The sequence below is a fragment of the Pongo abelii genome, chromosome 3 (genome assembly GCF_028885655.2).
Source record: "Pongo abelii isolate AG06213 chromosome 3, NHGRI_mPonAbe1-v2.0_pri, whole genome shotgun sequence".
Classification (NCBI taxonomy): Eukaryota; Metazoa; Chordata; class Mammalia; order Primates; family Hominidae; genus Pongo; species Pongo abelii.
In genome coordinates this window covers 172,972,788-172,978,787 of record NC_071988.2, presented here as the reverse complement: position 1 = coordinate 172,978,787, position 6,000 = coordinate 172,972,788, and positions in this window count along the sequence as shown.

Here is a 6,000-nt window from a genome sequence, read left to right as displayed (position 1 = left end):
TGGGTGCCTAGTCCGCCATGGTTGATGTGTTGCCATTGTGAGGACAATCCAGGTGATGCTGGCTTCATCAGCAGCTTGATTCCACTAAGTGTTATCAATCGTAGTGTTATCAGCCCTTAACTATAGTCATCTACATGAATGACCCAGATGTTCTGGTTGGCAGCCACAATTTATTTTCATGGTTTATAGCCTTAAAAGAGATGTCTTTAGTCTGCCTCTCAAGTGGCAGACCAGATGTCTAGGCCATTAGTAACAGCGCAAGTCAGCAAAAACTAGTGTGGTGGCTCACACCTGTAATCTCAACTTTGGGAGGCTGAGGCAGGAGAATCACTTGAGTCCAAGAGTTCAAGACCAGCCTGGGCGACATAGCGAGATGCCCATCTCTACAAAAATTTTAAAAAGCAGGTCATGGGGACACACACCTGTAGCCCCAGCTACTCAGGAGATTGAGGTAGGAGGATCCCTGAGTCCAGGAGGTTGAGACTGCAGTGAGCTGTGATCACACCACTGCACTCCAGCCTGGGCAACAGCACAAGACCCTAACTCTAAAAATAATAATTTTTAAAATAGGGCAAGGTTAATCAAAAGCAGTACTGGCTATGAGAACTGAGTTCCACCCACTGAGCAGGGACTTCATTCACTTTAGTTGCATGGCTAACACTGAGGTTGGATTGCAGCAGCAACACAATGGATACTATCAGCTTTCCATTCTGCAGAGCCATCAGTGAATCAGGCCCAATCATTTAGGAGACTTAGGTGAAGTAAGGACCCCATTGACCCAACAGGTGCAAGTACGCTTCACGCAGTGGAGTGCTAGATAAACAGTTTTCCAGGAGTTTCTACTACCACTTCATGAAAAACCAAGATGATCCTAAGGCTGCTACATCCCAGAACACACTGTTTTTTATCAGCAAGGCTTGTTTAGTGAGGCATGCGGTCTCCAATACCCAAAGCCCTCCAATAAGCCTAGAAGCAGCGAAAGGTTAGAGATAGCAGTTTGTCCTTGACTGCCAGAGGGATTAAGCACTGTGAATCCATCCACACAGTCCCAAGAAACTACTTGATGAACAGGCTCCTGAGTTGTTTTGGAGTTTTATCAAACACTCCTGTTGGTGGAGGTGTGATGAAACCACAGTCAAGGTATGAGATTGAGAATTCTGAGTTGTCAAACAACTGGACAGCATCCTCGCTCTCATGTGAAAACTGTGGCCATCAGAGAGTAGAAACACTTGTGTTTAAATACACACACACACACACACACACGGCAAATGGCAGAGGAGTTTGTTCCATTAACACTTTTCTAAATACAGCAGTGGCATGAATGGGAGAACCTCCTCTGAATACATGAAGTGCACAAGCATGTACACATCAGTCTCACATTTAGCAGTGGAAAATAGAACATTGAATTGGCCCAGAGGGACTCATACACTTAAATATAAAAATATTTTTGCCTGGGCGCGGTGGCTCAAGCCTGTAATCCCAGCACTTTGGGAGGCCGAGGTGGGCAGATCACGAGGTCAGGAGATCGAGACCATCCTGGCTAACACAGTGAAACCCCATCTCTACTAAAAATACAAAATTAGCCAGGCGTGGTGGCGCATGCCTATAATCCCAGCTACTGGGGAGGCTGAGGAAGGAGAATCACTTGAACCTGGGAGGCAGAGGTTGTGGTGAGCTGGGATTGTGCCATTGCACTCCAGCCTGGGCAACAAGAGTGAAACTCCCGTCTCAAATATATATATATTTTTTATAAATTTAAAAAACCTTTTTCTCCACTGCAAGTTTTGCCCAAACCCTGTCAGTTGAATTTGGATGCTTTATTTCCTTATTTACAATAGGCATTGGCAAACTTCTCTGTGAAAAGCCAGATAGATAGTTTTGGCCTTGTGGGCCAAGAAGCAAAACTGGGATGTAGGCATATAACAAGAGGAAACAAATCTCCACAAAATTATTAATGAAGTTCAAACTATCGTGATAATAATTGAGTACTTTTTTTGTAATACAGGTCTACTAATGAGGAAAAAATGGAATTTTTTTCTTTTGGGATGGGGAATAACATTTCATTAAATTAGAGCTTAGTGATTCCCATTATAAAAATGAGTTGCAAATTTTCATCTGTGAACAGTGACTTGTAATGAGATTTTATGTATTTCTTTTTTTTTTTTGAGACGGAGTCTCACTCTGTTGCCCAGGCTGGAGTGCAGTGGCGCAGTGTTGGCTCACTGTAACCTCCACCCACTGCAACCTCTGCCTCCCAGGTTCAAGCAATTCTCCTGCCTCAGCCTCCCAAGTAGCTGGGATTACAGGAGCATGCCATCACGCCTGACTAATTTTTGTATTTTTAGTAGAGACGGGATTTCACCATGTTGGCCAGGCTGGTCTTGAACTTCTGACCTCAAGTGATCCACCTGCCTTGGCCTCCCAAAGTGGTGGGATTACAGGCATGAGCCACAGCACCTGGCCTGTATTTCATTTTTGAAGATGTCTTTTCACAGGTAAAACATGTGGCACTCAAAATGTTTGAGCGCGGTATTGCTGCAGTTTGCAGTGTGCACCTCAGTGTGAAGTGATGAGTGCACCACCTCAGTGTGAACTGCACCTGCACCACTGCAGTTGTAGTGCAGAAAGCAGCAAGTGGGCCAGGGGCTGTGGCTCATGTCTGTAATTCAGCGCTTTGGGAGGCTGGGACAATAGGATCCTTTTGAGTCCCGGAGTTTAAGACCAGCCTGGGCAACATAGTGAGACCCCATCTCTATTTAAAAATAGATTAAAAATTTTAAAAAGCAGAAACAGACAATATTTAAAGATAAATGAGTATGATCATGTTCCAATACGATTTGATTTGTGGATATTTGTGTTTATTTTGAATTTCATATCATTTTCACACATAGTAAAATATTTTTTCAAATCTATAAAAATAGAAAAAACATTCTCAGCTCGCAGACTATACAAAAATGGAAACTGGCCAGATTTACCAAAGGCAGCAATTTGCCAACTCAGCCTGGACTAAGGATTATATCACATGGATGGTTAGCAATTATAACTGCAGCTGCTTATAAGATCATAGGTGAAGAAGTCCCTGATACAGAAAATCAGAGCAAGGACACAGAATGCTAAAAACTGAAATTTAGGAAAACTTTACCTGCAAAAGATTTTTTTTTTTTTTTTTTTTTTGAGACAGATTCTGGCTCTGTCTCCCAGGCTGGAGTACAGTGGCGCAATCTCGGCTCACTGCAACCTCCTCCAGGGTTCAAGTGATTCTCCTGCCTTAGCCTCCCGAGTAGCTGGGATTACAGGCCCACGCCACCAAGCCCGGCTAATTTTTGTATTTTTAGTAGAGACAGGGTTTCGCCACGTTGACCAGGCTGGTCTGGAACTCCTGACCTCAAGTGATCTGCCCAGCTTGGCCTCCCAAAGTGCTGGGATTACCAGCCTGGCCAACATGGTGAAACCCCATCTCTACTAAAAATAACAAAATTAGTTGGGCATGGTGACACACGCCCGTAATCCCAGCCTCTCAGGAGGCTGGGGCAGGAGAGTCGCTTGAACCTGGGAGGCAGAGGTTACAGTGGGCTGAGATCGCGCCATTGCGCTCCAGCCTAGGTGACAAGAGCGAAACTCCGTATCAAATATTAAAAAATATACTGCCTACATAACACTACTTAATCAGAAAAAAACCCTAGTAAGACATATTCAAGCAAAATTACTGGATTTTAAAGAAGCAGAAAGGCTGGGCGCAGTGGTTTACGCCTGTAATCCCAGCCCTTTGGGAGGCCGAAGCAGCCCAGCCCTTTGGGAGGCCGAAGCAGGCGGATCACAAGGTCAGGAGATCGAGACCATCCTAGCTAACACGGTGAAATTCCACTTCTACTAAAAATACAAAAAAATTAGCTGGGCATGGTGGTGGGTGCCTGTAGTCCCAGCTACTCGGGAGGCTGAGGCAGGAGAATGGCGTGAACCTGGGAGGCAGAGCTTGCAGTGAGCTGAGATCACGCCACTGCACTCCAGCCTGGGCGACAGAGCAAGACTCCGTCTCAAAAAAAAAAGAGAAAAAATTGGGGGCCTCTACCCAAAACCAAAGACTTTTAAAAGAAATTTAATTACCATACTTTTCACTAGCAATGCTTTATGTTATTTAAAAAAAAAATGGGAGTAGCATATTTAAGATGCTCAAAGAGTGAGCCAAGGAGCTAAGGATGCAGCAAAAGTGACTTTGAGATATAAAGTACACTGACAAATTATACTCACCATGGAAGAATAAGAACTTCCTAAGGAACCTACAAAAGAACATGCTTCAGACAACCAAAATAACTGGAGAGCCATCAATCTAAAGACTGGTCGTGGGCATTAAACATAGTTACTTGTGGCCAGGTGCGGTGGCTCATGCCTGTGATCTCAGCACTTTGGGAGGCCAAGGCGGTGGATCACCTAAGGTCAGGGGTTCAAGACCACCCTGGCCAACATGGTGAAACCCCGTCTCTACTAAAAAATACAAAAAATTAGCCAGGCATGGTGGCCAGCGCCTGTAATCCCAGCTACTTGGGAGGCTAAGGTAAGGGAATCTCTCGAACCCGGGAGGTGGATGTTGCAAGTGAGCCACGATCATACCACTGCACTCCAGCCTGAGGGACAAGAGCGAGATGTTGTCTCAAAAAACAACAACAACAAAACAGTTACTTGTAGCACTGAGACTAAATGAAGGCTAAGAGGGAGAGTAGTCAAGTGATGGCTGTATACTCAAGCAGTTCTGACACAGTGCAACTATGAAAACTTCATGGGGGAAATTGGGACAAGCACATGCCCCCAAAAATTATAACTGTTTTCAGTAATCACTTTGATCTCCCCTTCCACACTCTTCCACATTTAAGAACTGGTGTCATTACATTAGTCCCACCCAGGTAATTCAGGATACTCTCCCTAGCAGTTTTTCCCCTTTTCACATTAGTATGCACTTTCATTAGTGATATTGCTCAACTGTTCAAATTAAAGAAGCAAAAGCCCATTTCAAATTGAATATTCATTTTGCTGCTAACAACAGCCATGCCTTAATACAAAGGTCTTTTAGTCATGTTTTTGAAGGGTCGTGTATCCCTGATCACAAAAGTTTTCCTATGAGAAACTAAGGTAAAATAGTTCAAGTAAAATCAATAAAGAAAAGCCATCCAGCCGAGATCATGCCATTGCACTCCAGCCTGGGCAACAAGAGCGAAATTCCATCTCAAAAAAAAAAAAAGGAAAAGCCATCCAGATACTTAAAGTGAGAAATTTGCAACACCCCTTACAGTGTTTTCCAGTAGATGGGTATGTTAACCACCTTCGAGTTGGTCTCTGGGAAGGAAACTGGATTAAATCCATCAAATAAGCCAAACCATCTTTTAAAAATAAAATATGGCCACGTGTGGTGGCTCACGCCTGTAATCCCAGGACTTTGGGAAGACGAGGCAGGTGGATCATGAGGTCAGGAGATCGAGGCCATCCTGGCTAACACAGTGAAACCCTATCTCTACTAAAAATACAAAAAATTAGCCGGGTGTGGTGGCGGGCACCTGTAGTCCCAGCTGCTTGGGAGGCTGAGGCAGGAGAATGACTTGAACCCAGAAGGCAGAGGTTGTAGTGAGCTGAGATTGTGCCACTGCACTCCAGTCTGGGTGACAGAGCAAGATTCTGTCTCAAAAAAAAAAGCATTATTTTTGGAACCTTTTTCAAATGAGCCCTTCTAAAAGTAGAATACTATGCCAACCCCTATTCCAAGGTGTAGCAGATTAGAGCTTGATTATGAATTATACCATTATCTTACTAAATGATATCCAGCCTCAGTGCATCAAGAGGAAAACTACCATTTATGTAATAATCGGTCCTCATCCCATGACCTCTGTTTCTACCCTGGGGAGGGAGCCCTTGCCATTTGGGACCAATATCTATGTCTAAACCAGCCTTTAGTAGAAAATAAGGCATTTGCTTCTTGGCTAAGGGGCATTAATAAGGAATATCACTCATTCC